A 17,591-nucleotide genomic window follows, 5' to 3' on the forward strand; every position below is an offset into this window, starting at 1 on the left:
CGGATGGGCTACAACAGCAGAAGACCCCACCGGGTACCACTCATCTCCACTACAAATAGGAAAAGAGGCTACAATTTGCACGAGCTCACCAAAATTGGACAGTTGAAGACTGGAAAAATGTTGCCTGGTCTGATGAGTCTCGATTTCTGTTGAGACATTCAGATGGTAGAGTCAGAATTTGGCGTAAACAGAATGAGAACATGGATCCATCATGCCTTGTTACCACTGTGCAGGCTGGTGGTGGTGGTGTAATGGTGTGGGGGATGTTTTCTTGGCACACTTTAGGCCCCTTAGTGCCAATTGGGCATTGTTTAAATGCCACGGCCTACCTGAGCATTGTTTCTGACAATGTCCATCCCTTTATGACCACCATGTACCCATCCTCTGATGGCTACTTCCAGCCAGATAATGCACCATGTCACAAAGCTCGAATCATTTCAAATTGGTTTCTTGAACATGACAATGAGTTCACTGTACTAAAATGGCCCCCACAGTCACCAGATCTCAACCCAATAGAGCATCTTTGGGATGTGGTGGAACGGGAGCTTCGTGCCCTGGATGTGCATCCCACAAATCTCCATCAACTGCAAGATGCTATCCTATCAATATGGGCCAACATTTCTAAAGAATGCTTTCAGCACCTTGTTGAATCAATGCCACGTAGAATTAAGGCAGTTCTGAAGGCGAAAGGGGGTCAAACACAGTATTAGTATGGTGTTCCTAATAATCCTTTAGGTGAGTGTATATATATATATATATACTGTATATATATATATATATATACTGTATGTATATACTGTGTGTATATATATATATATATATATATATATATATATATATATATATATATATATGAATTATATTGAAATAATTAAAAAAGTAATTACTAATTCATTTAGTAATTATTACATACTAATACAGTTTCACTTCACTTAAAATAATTCAAACTAATTATATTTAAATATATATAAATACTATTTAATACTATATTAATATTTCACTGTAAAATAAAAAAATAATTACATATTTAAGAAAATATAATAATAATTATATATTATTATTATTATCATCATCATCATCAAACCAACCAACTTTTATTTTGACTGTAAACTGCAGGGAGCTGACAAGCACTTCTCATTTATGTAATTAAATCGCAGGCTCTGCAATTTCATAAGCGCTCTAAGCCATATGGCGATATCGATTAGTCCTGCAGCTCTACCTATGAGTTGCATGAAATCAACCAATTATGTTTGGTTGCATGTATCCGTGCAGTTTTGCATCAGACGGCCGGTGACTGAGGTGAATGACTTCAGCGTTTCCAGTGCAGACGGGGTGTTAGCATTTATTTTGAGGCTTTCAGCTGTATTTGGTCACAGATGTTGAATCTGGAATGGAGGAATACATCAGAATGAGCTTACCAGAGTGGATCACGGGGAATTACACTGATGCAGTCTAATGCCGAGTGATGCCCGCCACTATAAACGTTTGCTCGCACTGTGTGTCGCTCCAGAAGAAGACAGTGACATGGGTGTATATGTGTGTGAGGGGGTTCGTAATGAGATGCATATGTGTTGTAATTGAAACAGATGGTTATGAACTTTGAAAGCCCCTGGCTCTCCACCACACACAGCACTTCAGGATACAATATCTGAAGTGATGGATGCTGGATTCTCCTCTTCTGTCTGCACAGATTGAGGATGCGTTAGAAACGAGAGCAAGCTGGAGGCCAGACATACCTTACGTTGAAGTGTTGCCAACTCCATTTCGGCTTGTATTGATGAAATAAATGCATGGATGACCAGTAATTTTCTCAAACTACACAAAACAAATCTACTTCTGGTTGGTCCTCCTCAATTTACATCCTGTCTCTGTGTTGACAGTATTGCTGGTTTCCTATCATTTTCGATTCTTCCCTCTCTTTCTCTCCTCATATCTCATGTCTTTATGCCTGCTGTCATGTTTAATGGACTTACTATTGTAAAGTGACCTTGAGTTTGTAGAAAGGTGCTATAGAAAATAAACATTATTATTATTGTAGCTGTATCACGGTACAGTGATGATGTCTCCACTCCGAGATACTTCAGAGATTATCATGGTACCCCCCCAAAAAAACATGGTATTTTCTTGCTACATTTTTGTTAGTCAGGGGACCAATTCTGAAAAGGGCTTCCGTTAAGACTTTTGCGGACATGTTTTGGTACAAGCTGTCACCCTATTTTTTTAGTTAGAAGACACCCATAGGTAAGATATTAGGGTGGTTGTCAAGCAGATTTTTTTTTTTTTTTGTGACTTGTACAAGCAATTTCAGGCCAATTTTTTGGTTTCCTGCTCAACACGACATGCCAACAGTAAATGTTGAATATCTCCACAACCACAAGGACCATATTCATAAAAATGGTATCAAATGAAAGCCAACACTCATGGGATGTCTACTGAAGTGTCAGAATGAACATTTATTGTACAGTGTAAGAGACAACAGAACTAGAACATGAAAAAAACAATCTCCGCCTAAAGAGAATCAGTTTTCAAAGTGAATATCAGCTTGGAAACATAACCTAGTATCCCAAAACCTCTATCAATCAGTACCCATATCTATGGGAATGAGTCAAGCCAAGGTTAAAGCTTGTAGGGAGAGACAGTGCAGTGCTGCACAAGTTATAATGCTTTAATGTCAAGGCGGAAATTTAGAACTGTAGATGATGGTCTATGGTGCTATTTGACTTAATTAGTGTACCAGGTTGTAACACAAATTATATTTAATTATCACTATAGTTATTAATTCCATCCTAACAAAACTGCTCTCTCACTTCTTTAGGGTTAGTAACTAGTTAGTAGTAATAACTATGTAATAGTCGTATGGTAAAGGTATGTTTTTCCCCATCAAAGCAGTGGCTCTCAGGTTGGCAGAGGTTGGCTCTCAGGTTGGCAGTCTCATCCCTTTGAGACTGAATGGATTGAATAAGCAAGGTCAAGCTAAGCACAATGCAAATAATGGTGTGTCTATTATATTGCAAAAATATTGCACAGTATTATACTACAATAATCTCCAGAAAGAGCACAAAGACACCATTTCCTGAAAAATCACTTCAATCAAAGGGCTTTATCTTGGCTGTATTTTCCATATTTGTCTTGACAAATGAAACATTACAGAATGCATAGCTGATATAAAAAATTGGATGACTCATAATTTCCTACTTCTAAATTCTGAAAAAGCAGAGATTCTAATTATTGGACAAAAAACTTTCTCACGTAATAACCTAGAATACTGTCTAAAACTTGATGGCTGCTCTGTTAAGTCTTCGTCGTCGGTTAGGAACCTGGGTGAGCTCTTTGATACCAATCTTTCATTTGAAAGTCACGTGTCTAGTATCTGTAAAACCGCATTTTTCCATCTTAAAAATATATCTAAATTACATCATATGCTCTCATTGACAAATGCGGAACAATTAGTTCATGCTTTCATGACATCAAGGCTAGATTATTGTAATGCTCTACTGGGTGGTTGCCCTGCACGCTTAATAAACAAACTACAGCTAGTTCAAAACGCAGCAGCTCGAGTTCTTACCAGAACCAGGAAGTATGACCATATTAGCCCGGTTCTGTCAAAACTGCACTGGCTCCCTATTAATCATCGCATCAATTTTAAAATATTGCTGATTACTTACAAAGCACTAAATGGTTTAGCTCCGCAGTTCTTGAGCGAGCTCTTAACGCATTATAGTCCTTCACGTCTATTGCGATCTTAAAATTCCAGCCAGTTGATAATACCTAGAATATCAAAATCGACTGCTGGTGGTAGATCCTTTTCCTATTTAGCACCAAAACTTTGGAACAATCTTCCTAACATTGTCCGGGAAGCAGAAACACTCTGTCAGTTCAAAGCTAGATTAAAGACACATCTCTTTGACATAGCATTCACATAATACATTACAGACTTCTATAATTCAATGTTAGGCTGCATAGATTAGGTCAGCTGGAACCGGGAACACTTCCCATAAATCCTGATGTACTTGTTACATCATGAGAAGAATGGCATCTACGCTAATTTTAGTGTCTTCCTCCCGCCGCCTGCCGGATCCAGGCCGTATCCAGATCTGACGAAGGACCTTTGCCTGAACCCGATGACAACGATGACATATGCTGAAGTGCCAACTAGTCTCTCCCTATGGAGGATCCCTTTACCACCCTACAGATAAAGCGTCGTCGGGAAAACTCAATTTGCGTATCTACCCCGAATTGATAAAATAAAATAAAATTCTTAATCAAAACTATAAGGAAACACCAGTAATTTGTTTAGGCTTGGTTTGTAGGGAATTACAAACCTGCACACATATATTCAAACGCACATAACTATAGAACCAATTCTTGATGCGCATGTGAACGCCATCAGCTTTTCTCACAGGATCGCGTTTAAAGTTTGTGTAGAGAGAATGGTGTCGTCTTGGCGGCCCCTAATTTAATAACAAATGATCGTTGCGACGGAAGCGAATCAATCAAAACTAACTTTAGCTGGAAAATAACTTTATTAAAGAACATCTATAAAGCCAAAACAATCTTACCTTAAATTATACGTTTATCTCTGTAAAGCTGCTTTGAAACAATCTACATCGTTAAAAGCGCTATATAAATGAAGATGACTTGACTTGACATTTTTCCCAATCATTATCTCTTCCTATTTGTTTTTCTTTGGATGCTAGGCTTACAGCTCCCTCTGGATCCATGTTATCTCATCTGAAGGCAAAGAAATGTTTCACTACATTAGTCTGATTGGTTTCTGAGTGGATCACTACAATGTCCTCTGACATAAGCTGAGGGCTTTGCTTAAAAACATAATATTTCCATTACACATTTGCACAAAACTTAATTTACCTATTAGTAAGTAAGCTAGTAATTATGAAAGTAAATTAGCCTAGCTATACACTCACCTAAAGGATTATTAGGAACACCTGTTCAATTTCTCATTAATGCAATTATCTAATCAACCAATCACATGGCAGTTGCTTCAATGCATTTAGGGGTGTGGTCCTGGTCAAGACAATCTCCTGAACTCCAAACTGAATGTCAGAATGGGAAAGAAAGGTGATTTAAGCAATTTTGAGCGTGGCATGGTTGTTGGTGCCAGACGGGCCGGTCTGAGTATTTCACAATCTGCTCAGTTACTGGGATTTTCACGCACAACCATTTCTAGGGTTTACAAAGAATGGTGTGAAAAGGGAAAAACATCCAGTATGCGGCAGTCCTGTGGGCGAAAATGCCTTGTTGATGCTAGAGGTCAGAGGAGAATGGGCCGACTGATTCAAGCTGATAGAAGAGCAACTTTGACTGAAATAACCGTTTAATAATAAACGTTACAATAAACGAATAACCGTTACAACCGAGGTATGCTCAATAGATCAAGTTAATCTGTTGTGTGATTGTGTGATTCACTCCTTTATAAAGTTTTGTTCACACTGTACTGTTGACACCTGCTGTGATCATCTTCTCTGGATCTGCTGCCTCAATCTGCTGCCAAATCACAGCTGTGCTGACACAACAGTGACCCTTGTGGTGTGATACTCTTGTGGTATTTATTGATTATTATTTTTTAATGATCATGCTTGCACATAAGTTGGATTATATTGCACATTTGCCCAAAATTACAATAGGTAATATGGAAGAAAATGGAAGCACTTTGGGAAAAAAATCCGCTTTTACCACTTTTAAGAATATAGTGTTAAAATGGACAAAAAAACATTTTCTAAGCTGACAACCTGGCTAGAACACATGTTGAGGGGTTAAATATTAATACTGGATAGGTTGTATACTTGTACCAAAAAGTGTCCAACAAAGTTTTAATATCAGTTTTGGCCCCCTGACTATGTTGGTGATATATAGATGTTTCCATTTATTTAGTGAAACTGTGATACTAAGGTCGTTGCCAGGGTGTTTCTGTAATTGCTTTTTAGCGTTTTGCTAAAGAAACCCTTCATGTTTCTTTAATCTTCTGGAATCCTCATCGAGCATGTGTCTGTGAGTTTGAACACAGAATAAGCATAAATATATACATACAAATATTGAACTCATCTTCCAATTCAGTCCTGTTCTCATTACATTCTATTTACATTTTTATGTTTTTAGGATTTTTATTTATATATTTATACTTTGTCTCTATGATACTGTACAATTTGATATTGACTAGTGATATAGCTTTATTAACTTTTTTGAAGAAACTGATGTTGTGTTGAACTGTTGCTAATTGTTTTTTAGTTTTTTTTTTAGCATGTTGATTATGTGGTTGCTAGGGCGAGTTCTCTCTCAAGTTTCTGTGATCTTCTGGAATTTGTGTCTTCCTCGTTCAGTGTGCGTCTGTGGGATTTTTTCATCTGTTTTATCATCCAGCAGGTGAAAATTGTGAGTCTGATCACTAAAGCCTCATTCAGACTGTTAATCCAAATCCGATTTTGTGCATATCTGATTGAAATCCGATCAGATTTAGCACGTGTGAACAGAAAACAAATCATATCAAAAGCGATTTTTACAAATCCGTTTTGAGCTGCATTCATATGTGGTTTGAAATCCTATTCAAATCGCATTTGTGGAAATCCGTTTCAGGATTTCACGTGGTTTACTTTCTCACGCCACGTAAAATGTAAACGTCAGACGTTATTTTAGGAAACATGCTCAAAGTTGCTGCAGAAACAAGGTTGTGTTGTTGCAAAGTGACGAACGAGTAGAAAATGATGATAAAACGGAGACATGTTTTGAAACCAGCGGAGACGACAGCGAGGAATAAAGCCGCTCATACCTAGGGCTGGGTATCGAGTTCCATGCTTTTTAGGCACTGACCGAATTGCGTCGATACCATCGGATATCAAAAAATGTCTTGTCGTTTGGTACCAAATTTCGATACCTAAGGGGTTAAAAACACTAGTTTACGCCAGTTACGCCCAGAGTCGTGGCTCACATGTCTTCAATCCTGCTCCTGGAGGGCCACTGTCCTGCAGAGTTTAGTTCTAACCTGCTTCAGCACACCTGCCTTTGCATTTTCAAATGATCCTGAAGAGCTTGATGAGCTGATTCAGGTGTGTTTGATTAGGGTTGGAAATAAACTCTGCAGGACAGTGGCCCTCGTGTAAGCGTCCCAACCCCCATAGATGAAAAGATGTGGAAAAGATCAAAAGAGTGGCTACATTTAATCAGGCTCGATGCCAACGGTGCCTGATGCAATATTTGCGGCAAGATAATTGCTGCCAAGACCGGCAACACGGCAGATCTGATGAAGCACTTGACAGTGCACGGAATAAACTTAAGAGGAGAAAGTTACTCCGTCTTCGACTTCAAGAAGAACTGGAGCGAGTCACAAATGAACCGAAACTCAGCGAATAGGATACTTGCCTCACAGACATGAGAAATAGGCATTTAGAAAGCTTGAAATGTCTACTTTTAAACAAACCAATTTGAATTGAAAACAAATTCTCTCTGATTATGTAATCCAAATGAAAGGTGTATTTCTCTCTATAGGCGCGCGTGTTCACTATACTGTGGAGATGATGAGTCCGCATCGTCAACTTCATCTTTGCAGCCAACACTGACTCAGAAAACACTAGTTTATTAATAAACAATTAAAATGTCTCCTTGCTGTTTTTCCCCCCGACACATTCATAATCAAGAGTCTTTGAGTCTGTAAAAAAAAAGTCAACGAACTGAAAAAAAATAAAACCAACGTTTTTTTTGTTTAGGTAACGTAATAATCTTGTTAACACAGAGTTCATCAAATTGAAAAAAAAATTGCGGCTGTTGTTATTGTTTTTCGCATATACCTTATACTGTATACCATAGAAGCCAATGTGGATATTCTGGAAAACGAAAGAGCGGCATGGGACACACAAATTGGATCTGAACAGTTGCGATACACAATGTGGACGGTCAATAATTTTAGATCAGATTCCAATCGGATACATAAATAATCGGATTTGGTCTGACAGTGTGAACGTAGCCTTAGTAGAGTAACAGCACACCTAAAATGTTGGTGAAAACTTCTTTGAGTGACAAGGTTGTTTTGGTTTAATCTTTATCTTTGGTTTAATCTTCTGTATGGAAAGCACTGTGCGCTCCATAAAGCACAAGCCTGAAATATCCTGCTCATGTCCATATGAGACTCAGAATCAGGACGAAATCAAAGCCATGCTGGACCCAGCTGGTTTCCCTGGTGGAAGTGTGCTGAACATAAACCACTGAGCAAAACTAACATGTGCTTTTGGAGTCCACATGGGCTGTTTACATCCAATGACCCACTTTCACTCTTCATTTTTAAGTCCTTGTGCCCTAAAGAGCCATCAACAGAAGCTTCATTTCTGAAATCACTTCCATTCTTCTTTTAACCTCCAAGGTAAATTTAGCGGGATAATATTATATCTCGATTTTGAGAATAGACTCAGGGGCTCGGTTGTGCAGTTTCATATTGTAGTACACACTTAAGTATCAAAGGCTTTTTAATGGTTCTTTGCAGCAAAGCATTGTGGGCTGTTTGGTGCTCTTGAGTTGTTCGTTTCTTTGGAGATAAAAATGAGCTGTTGGTGTTTTATTCTACGTTCTTCAGATCAGCGTTTGGGTTTCTGGGTTCTTTAAAGCACCAGAACATAGGCTTTGTGGTTTTCTAAAGAAGCATTTATATTATCTTTTACACAAATTATATTTATTTACTTAATAAAAAAATAAAAAAATTTTGTATAATTTGCTTATTATTTAAAGTATACATATTTATGATCTTTTACTTAAAACCATATTTTTTATTTTTGAGTCTTCTCATTGCATTATTTACATTCCATTCATTGCCAGAGTCACAATATGTTGTGTGGTTTCTTATTTAAAATTGTTCTTATTCTGTAAATAGCATGTAAACAATGTTGTCATGTAAATACACAACCCTCATGTTGTGTTCAGGTCTTTTTTACCCGGAGAGGATTTTCTTTTTCCTGAAAATGTTAATGTTATCGCATTGGACTAAAACTCATTGACTTCACTCACATAGAGTATAAGTACATCCCTATTTTTGGGGAGATAATTTGTCGAGACCAAACGAAATACAAAACCTGCCCTAAATGAAAGAAAGCAAGTTGACAAAAAGATTGAATCCATTATTTGGCCATAATATAGCATAACGAGCAATTTATAGCCTAAGCAATTTTTAAAAGGCCAGACATTTTTGACTGGGAACATCAAAGGTGTTACAGGGTTACGAACATCAAAGGTGTTACAGGGTTTTCAACAATGTAAGGGTTAAACAATGTAATTATTTTTGGCTGTTTAAGGAGTTTTAGATGCTCTTTGGTTCTTTGGAGGTTAAAATCCTTGAGGTTTCTTCAGATCAATGTTATGGTTTCTTGGTTCTTTTAGCAAATGTTTTTCTAGAGAACTACGAGAATTAAAAGCTCTTTTTTGAGATTTCTTGTGTTGCATCAGGCTGTAAAACATGTTCAGATCCTTTATTTAACAGTGTATAAACTCTTGTATGGGGTTTGTTTTGTGCAAACTCTTTGTTTACCTATTTGTAATAGTAATAGGCACAGAAATGTGACCGTTACTAGGACAGACGACAAATGGAGCGGTCAGTGAATTAGCGCAGAAGCAGTTTTTTCACACTAAGCCTGAGCTGTTCATTCTGCAAGGCAATTATATTCAGGCCCGAGTCACACCGGTGAGATCCAGGGCTGGTTTGTTGGCTCAGAATCCTCCTGCCAATCACGTCTAAACACTCAGTGTCTGCACTAAACATATCAGGAGGGTTTTCCTATCTGATCTCAGGTCAGAAAGACTGACATCCCCTGCTATGTTATCTTTATTTCCAGGTCGTTTATCATTGCCGAAAGCTGGTTTGGAGGCATTGAAGTGTTCAATTTAATCATGACTGTGTGGCTGCTTATGCTTGCCGGAGTGGTGCGCTTTATGATAAAAACCAAGTTGCCACCAGAGTGTCGCAGACTCTTAGTCATAATTGTGAAGTATCTTGTCATTTATTGCAATAGAATCAATTAAAGAGCTGGAAGAAAGGAGATGCCAAGTGTGGGATCGAGTTTGGCTGGGTTTCAGCTCCTCTAGATGTTGGGAAGTGTTGATAAATGGAAGCACGAGGGAAGAAGTTAAATGTTTAAATAGTTCCGAATTCTGAAGAGTGCAACATTGTAACACTTTTAAAATATTGATCTGTTGAAACGACACACTTCTATGTTGTTAAACAGGTTTTGTTTGCTAGTTGAGTTCCCGTTTTTGTCCATCAATAGTAACTATATGTGGAAATATGGTTTGTATCTCCCACAGTGAGGTCTTTGCCCCATCAGGAATTATCGTTTATCAATTCTACTAGTTGTTTGTATGGAACGCAACATAAACCCTCGGCATAAGATCAATTTGCTGTGAATATTCTCTGCATTTCCCCGCAAAGCACATTGTCCATTATGATTCATGGCAGCGCAGTGTCTCAAAGAGCCTGGACGTCGGCACGGGGCGAAGCCGAGAACAAATCACCGTCATACGTCTTCTTTACTGTCAGTTATGAAAATGTGTGAATAGAAAGTCAAGCGCTGAATGGGATTCTCATGGAGTCAAGGTTACACACTAGTGGCAGTTGTGTTTTTTTCTCGTTGAACTCTTGGCAGCCTCTTATGCATTTGCATTTATTAATACGGACCGCAGTATTTAAGCACAAAATTGGCAGGAAATTACGGCACAGCTGTCAGGGACTCAAGGCTGAGGATCTCTCAAGGCTTTAGCACCCAAACCAAAGCACATTCATCTCACACACCTGCCACGGCTGATCGGTGATACAGCCCGGAGAATTCATCATCCTGAGCGATATTTTGTCTACAGAATATACTGCACTTGATCAAATATTTCTTTAGCTGTCGCTGTGGAGCATGTTTGGAAAGAAATGTCATTTCTTTTCTGTGCACTTTAGCATTGAATCCAAAACACTTAAAGTGGATAGTTCACTCATAAACGTAAATTTCTGTATTTTCTTTTTTACTTGCCTTCCTTTTATTGATGTTTTATAAGAATCTCTTACAGCAGCAAAACAGGCACAAAAAAAAAAAAAAAAGATATTTATTCTCTGAAAGATATTAATTATTCAGCAAGTACTGATAAAATTGATCAAAAGTGACAATAAATAAATTTTTTATTGCAAAAGATTTCTGTCTCAACTAAATGCTGTTTTTATGAACTTTCTATTCATCAAAGAATCTGGAAAAATTGTATCACGGTTTCCACAAAAATATGAAGCTGCACAACTGTTTTCAACATTGATATTAATCAGAAATGTTTCTTGAGCAGCAAATCATCATATGTGACCATGGATCACAAAACCAGTCGCATGTCGCACAGGTATTTTTGTGGCAATAGCCAACAATACATTGTATGGGTCAAAATTATCTATTTTTCTTTTATGCCAAAAATCATTAGGATTTTAAGTAAAGTCATCATGTTCCATGAAGACATTTTGTAAATTTCCTACCGTAAATATATAAAACATGTATTTTTGTGAGTGAATGCAGCACAATCGTGAACATAAATGGACAACTTTTAAAGGAGATTTTCTCAATGTTTCGATTTTTTTGCACCCTCAGATTCCAGATGTTCAATAGTTGTATCTCAGCTAAATATTATCCTATCCTAGCAAACCATACATCAATGGAAAGATTATTTATTCAGCTTTCAGATGATGTATAAATCTTAATTTAAAAAAAAAAAGACCCATGTGACTGGTTTTGTGGTCCAGGGTCACATATTAGAATGATTTCTGAAGGATCATGTGACACTGAAGACTGGAGTAATGATGGAGTATTTTTTATTAAATAAATGCAGCCTTGGTGAGCATGACACTTTTATTATATATATATATATACATACAGTACAGGTCAAAAGTTTGTAAACATTACTATTTTTTAATGTTTTTGAAAGAAGTTTCTTCTGCTCATCAAGCCTGCATTTATTTGATCAAAAATACAGAAAAAAATGTAATATAGTGAAATATTATTACAACTTAAAATAATAGTTTTCTATTTTGAATATACTTTAAAAAATCACTTTTGATCAATGTAACACATCCTTGCTGAATAAAAGTATTGATTTATTTCAAAAAAAGAAAGAAAAAAAATTACTGACCCCAAATTACTGACCAGTAGTGTATATTGCTGTTACAAAAGATTTCTATTTTTAAAACATTTGGTTCTTTTTAGTTATTTTTATTTTTTATTTTTATTTTTTATTCATCAAAGTATCCTAAAAAAGTATCACAGGTTATGAAAAAATATTAAGCAGCAGAACTGTTTCCAACTTTGATAATGAATCATCATATTAGAATGATTTCTAAAGGATCATGTGATAGACTGGAGTAATGATCCTGAAAATTCAGCTTTGCATCTCAGAAATAAATGATAATTTAAAGTATAATAAATTGAAAACCAATTATTTTAAATTGTAACAATATTAAAAAAAAATTCTGTATTTTTGATCAAATAAATGCAGGCTTGATGAGCAGAAGAAACTTCTTTCAAAAACATTAATAATAGTAATGTTTTCAAACTTTTGACCTGTACTGTATATATATATATATATATATATATATATATATATATATATATATATATATATATATATATATATATATGGGTTCAATGCGAGTTCGGTACAACTGGAAAAGGCAACAAATTCCCAATGCTAGGTTTCTTTTCATTTATTTTGAACAGACAGTAGGGCGAATTACAGTTTGTTCCAGCTAGTAACATTAAGTCCCCCTGAGGTAGTTTCTACAGTCTCCTTTAGTGTATTAAGCACTAAGAAGTAAACAGAATGCTTTCTTGCTTTGGCCATATTTTTTGTAGGGCTGATAAAAAAAAAGTTATTTGGTCATAAGCTGCTACAAAACTAAAGAGCATCTATTGTGTTAAGAGCTATTATTGTGTTTGTAAAGTACAAAATAAATAGGATAATGAAAAATAAGTTGAGCTTTCTCCGCAGGGTGGCTGGGCGATCCCTTAGAGATAGGGTGAGAAGCTCGGTCACTCGGGAGGAGCTCAGAGTAGAGCCGCTGCTCCTCCACATCGAGAGGGGTCAGCTGAGGTGGCTCGGGAATCTTTTCCGGATGCCTCCTGGACGCCTTCCCGGGAAGGTGTTCCGGGCATGTCCCACCGGGAGGAGACCCCGGGGAAGACATAGGACATGCTGGAGGGACTATGTCTCCCGGCTGGCCTGGGAACGCCTCGGTGTCCCCTCGGAAGAGCTGGAGGAAGTGTCTAGGGAGAGGGAAGTCTGGGCATCTCTGCTTAGACTGCTGCCCCTGCAACCCGGCCTCGGATAAGCGGAAGAAGATGGATGGATGGATGGATGGATGGATGGATGGATGGATGGATGGATGGATGGATGGATGGATGGATGGATGGATGGATGGAAAAATAAAACTTGTGCAGGGATTTGTTTTTGCACTCCTGTTGTCTTTTGATGTCATCTGCCCACCCAGCAGAAACGTTTTAAAGGGGTGGTTGATTATGATTTGACTTTTCTAACTTTAGTTAGTGTGTAATGTTGCTGTTTGAGCATAAACAACATCTGCAAAGTTACAACGCTCAAAGTTCAAAGCAAAGGGAGATATTTGCTTTTAAAGAAATGGCTTTTTAAGGACTACAACAAACGGCTGGTAGAGACTACACAACATTCCTCCTGGGTTAGTGACATCACCAACCCTAACATTTACATAAACCGCGCCCCCTGAACACGATTTATAGATTATCAAGACAGAACATGCTAATCAATGACTAGAAGATAATTACACATCAGCTACATAAATTCATCAACTAACCATTCAGAAATGTCCTGTTGCTTCTACATGTTGTCACTTCTTCTTGAGTCTCTCCATCATTGTCTGACTCCAGTTTGAACATAAAAGGCTAAAAGTTTTTGAAATTTTCAGTGCATGTCTGTGCGAGTGCAAGCTGTTGAAGCTCCGCCCCCTGCGCCGGGAGCAGCAGCTCATTTGCATTTAAAGGGACAGACACAAAACGGCGCGTTTTTGCTCACCCTCAAAAATATACAACTTTAACATGCTATATAAAAATATCGGTGGGGTATTTTGAGCTAAAACTTCACATACACACTCTGGGGACATCAGAGACTTATTTTACATTACATTATACCACCCGTTTTAAAATACTCCGTCATTTATGGTCATACAGATAAGAGTAAGACATCATTCGACACTGTAATGGGTCTATTTTTGTTTGTCTAATTCCCTTTAAAAAAAAAAAAACTCCTGTGGTGCCTTACAGAAAAAGATAACAGCATGTGGGTTGGGAACGAGTAAATAATGAGTTTTCATTTTGGAGTGAACTATTCCTTTTAAATGTTTTCCATGTTTTATATCAGCAGCCTCAAACTCACTAATAGACTGTCACCGATGTGCCCTTGAAGGAGAACGGATAAAACACAGGAAAATAGATGGTGGGATGCTGCAGGAGCAGCGGCTGCTGTGTCACATTCTACACGCGTATTTCATTTCGCTCTTCAGTGCTTCCCCTGTGGCAGGTTAGGAGCGCAGAGTGACCTGCTAGCAAACTAGGTCAAAGGCGAAGCGTGCACCATTTTCACCCATGAAGAAAGAAGCTAATCAGATATTTCTTAGCCTTGAGGCATCAGAGCTCTCGAGTAGTTTCATGTCAGGCGTCTGGATGTGTGAGCAGATGGAAAGCTGATTAGTTGTTGGTAATGGAAAGGAAAGGTTTTAGTGACACAGCTCGACCCTGCCTGGTATCACACACAGACTGAACCGTCTCGCAAATAGGCACTTTGTAAATTGTTTAACGGCCTGTGGTTGAAAGGCTCCATGATATCAAGAGTTGTGTGGCTTTCGCTCTTTCTCTGTTAATATACACACACTTTAGAAATGTTCAGAATAGCATACTAGCTTAGTGTATTAGTCCTGCAGTATATAATGTGTACTGTGTCTAGTATGCAGATTTTCTGTATACATAGAAAACCTTGATAGCCAACTACATTTGCCAAAATACAAAGCATACAGCCCCCCCCCCCCCCCCCCCCCCCCCCTTGTCTCACCAAAAGTATTTTTTTGTACATGTGTTTATTGGTTTGTTTCATATAATTAAATAATAATTATTTGTTTGTTTTGTATTGTTTTTAGATAAATAATGTATTATTAATTACTTTATTTAAATATATATATAGTCCCTAGGGTCCCATATATATATATATATATATATATATATATATATATGCCGAAATGGATGCCAATAAGATTCTGAATGGAAAGTTTACTTTCCAAGTTCCGTTGACAAGACCAAAGTTATCTGTGTGTTTTGTCATTGTGAACTAAGCTATCATCGCCGCACGTCCAGTCTGAAAATATGGCCAAGCACACAGCTGATGCGAATTCTCTGATGCGATGTATGAATGACTGCTCCAAGTAAGAATGTTAGTGTGAAATTGAACACTACAGTATATGCCAATGTTGTTTTCAATAAAAAAAAACATTTGCACAAAGCAAGCCGATCCACTTTTCCATGTTGATAAGAGCATTAAAATGAGAAAAAATAATGGGACAAAAAGAAATCAAGGGACATTTAGAATAGATAAAAATGTGCGATTAATTGCGAGTTAACTAGGACATTAATGCGATTAATCGCAATTAAATATTTTTATCGTTTGACAGCACTAATATACTGTATATATATATATATATATATATATAATACTGATTTTACATAAATATAAATAAATAGTCAAGTCAAGTCAAGTCAAGTTTATTTGTATAGCGCTTTTCACAATACAGATTGTATCAAAGCAGCTTCACAGTATTAAATTAAAATAATACAACAAAGTTTGTTTCAAGAGGAATTTATTGATTGATAAAATTAAATTAAATATCCCCAAAATATCCCCAACTGAGCAAGCCAAAGGCAACAGTGGCAAGGAACCGAAAAACTTCATCAAGTGACCTAATGGTGTCCTAAAACTCCATCAGGTGACCTAATGGAGAAAAAAAAACCTTGGGAGAACCCAGGCTCAGTCGGGGGCCAGTTCTCCTCTGGCATTTATGAGCTAGAGGCCGGATTGTAGTTTGAACTGTAGGATTATATGAATGCCTGACTGAAGAGATGCGACTTTAATCTAGTTTTAAACTGGGAGAGCGAGTCTGAGCAACGAACAGTATCAGGAAGACTATTCCAGAGTTTTGGAGCCAAATGTGAGAATGCTCTCCCTCCTTTGGTGGTTCTGGATATCCTAGGTATGACCAAAAGCCTTGAATTTAGTGATCTTAAAGAGCGCGATGGATTATAGGGTGATAAAAGATCCGTTAAATAGACTGGAGCTAAGCCGTTTAGGGCTTTATAGGTCAGTAGCAATACCTTGTAATTAATACGGAACTTTATAGGTAACCAATGCAGTGATGATAAAATCGGTGTTATATGATCATATTTTCTTGATCTCGTAAGAACTCTAGCGGCGGCATTTTGGACTAACTGTAGCTTGTTTATTGAGGATGCAGGACAACCAGCTAGTAAAGCATTACAGTAATCCAGTCTCGAGGTCATGAATGCATGAACTAACTTTTCTGCATCAGAAACTGATAGCATGTTACGTAGCTTAGCAATGTTTCTAAGGTGGAAAAATGCTGTTTTTGTAACATATGAAATATGATTTTCAAAAGACAGGTTGCAATCGAGTATAACACCCAGGTCTTTTACTGTAGAGGATAAAGTAACAGGACATCCTATGATGTTAAAGTTGTATTGTGCGAGATTTTGTGGGCGGTTTTTTGAACCGATAAGTATTACCTCTGTCTTGTCTGGATTTAATAAAAGAAAATTACGGGTCATCCAATCTTTTATATCTTTAACACACTCTGTCAATTTGGAAAATTTTGCGTTTTCATCCGGCCGTGATGAAATATATATTTGAGTGTCATCAGCATAACAATGGAAACTAATTCCATGTTTCCTTATAATATTTCCAAGTGGCATCATATATATTGAAAATAACAGAGGGCCTAACACAGATCCCTGCGGCACTCCATAGTCCAAAGAAAATAGTATTTCTTTGCATATAGGCACAATTATTTATAAAAAAATATATACAAATAAAATAAGTAAATATTATTTAATTATATATATATATAATATTATTTTATTTGTATATTTTTTATAAATATTTTTATTTGTATATATTTGTATTATTTTTAACACGTATAACTAAATAATATTTATTCATTTAATTTATTTGTTTTTATTATTTACATCAGTTGTGAAATATTCATTTTTATTTCCAGGATGATGCCTGGCACTGTTGTAGTGACATTCATCACTGTGTAATGCGCACTGTTTCAGTTCTTTTAAATAAAAATAGAATGCAGTGTTCAGTAAGTTAGGCTAGTATTCCATTTTGAGCACAGCCATGGTCCCATATGCATGTGTGTGTTGTTTGTTTGTTTGCTTGCTTGCTTACAGCCACCAAAGTTTGCTAGATTTGATGGCGAGTCCCGCTCACACCCTGATCCTGCTGTGAAGCCTCTTACTCATGTTTACTATGGTGCTGATGTCACTCGCTCT

The 17,591-nt window shown here is 37.1% G+C and overlaps 1 protein-coding gene and 1 long non-coding RNA gene across 3 annotated transcripts in view; one reads left to right on the forward strand and one right to left on the reverse strand.

Moving 5' to 3' along the window:
* cntnap3 (contactin associated protein family member 3) overlaps positions 1-17,591 on the forward strand; it is a 142,391-nt gene that overhangs the window by 5,808 nt on the left and 118,992 nt on the right. The gene's annotated exons all lie outside the window — the stretch shown is intronic.
* Positions 4,270-17,591, reverse strand: part of LOC309489365 — a 72,732-nt gene continuing 59,410 nt past the window's right edge. The window contains exon 2 of the long non-coding RNA XR_014202398.1: positions 4,270-4,350. This is a non-coding gene — a long non-coding RNA (uncharacterized lncRNA). The remainder of the gene's footprint in view (positions 4,351-17,591) is intronic.

This window comes from Leuciscus leuciscus (assembly GCF_965113295.1).
Source record: "Leuciscus leuciscus genome assembly, chromosome: 24".
NCBI lineage: Eukaryota > Metazoa > Chordata > Actinopteri > Cypriniformes > Leuciscidae > Leuciscus > Leuciscus leuciscus.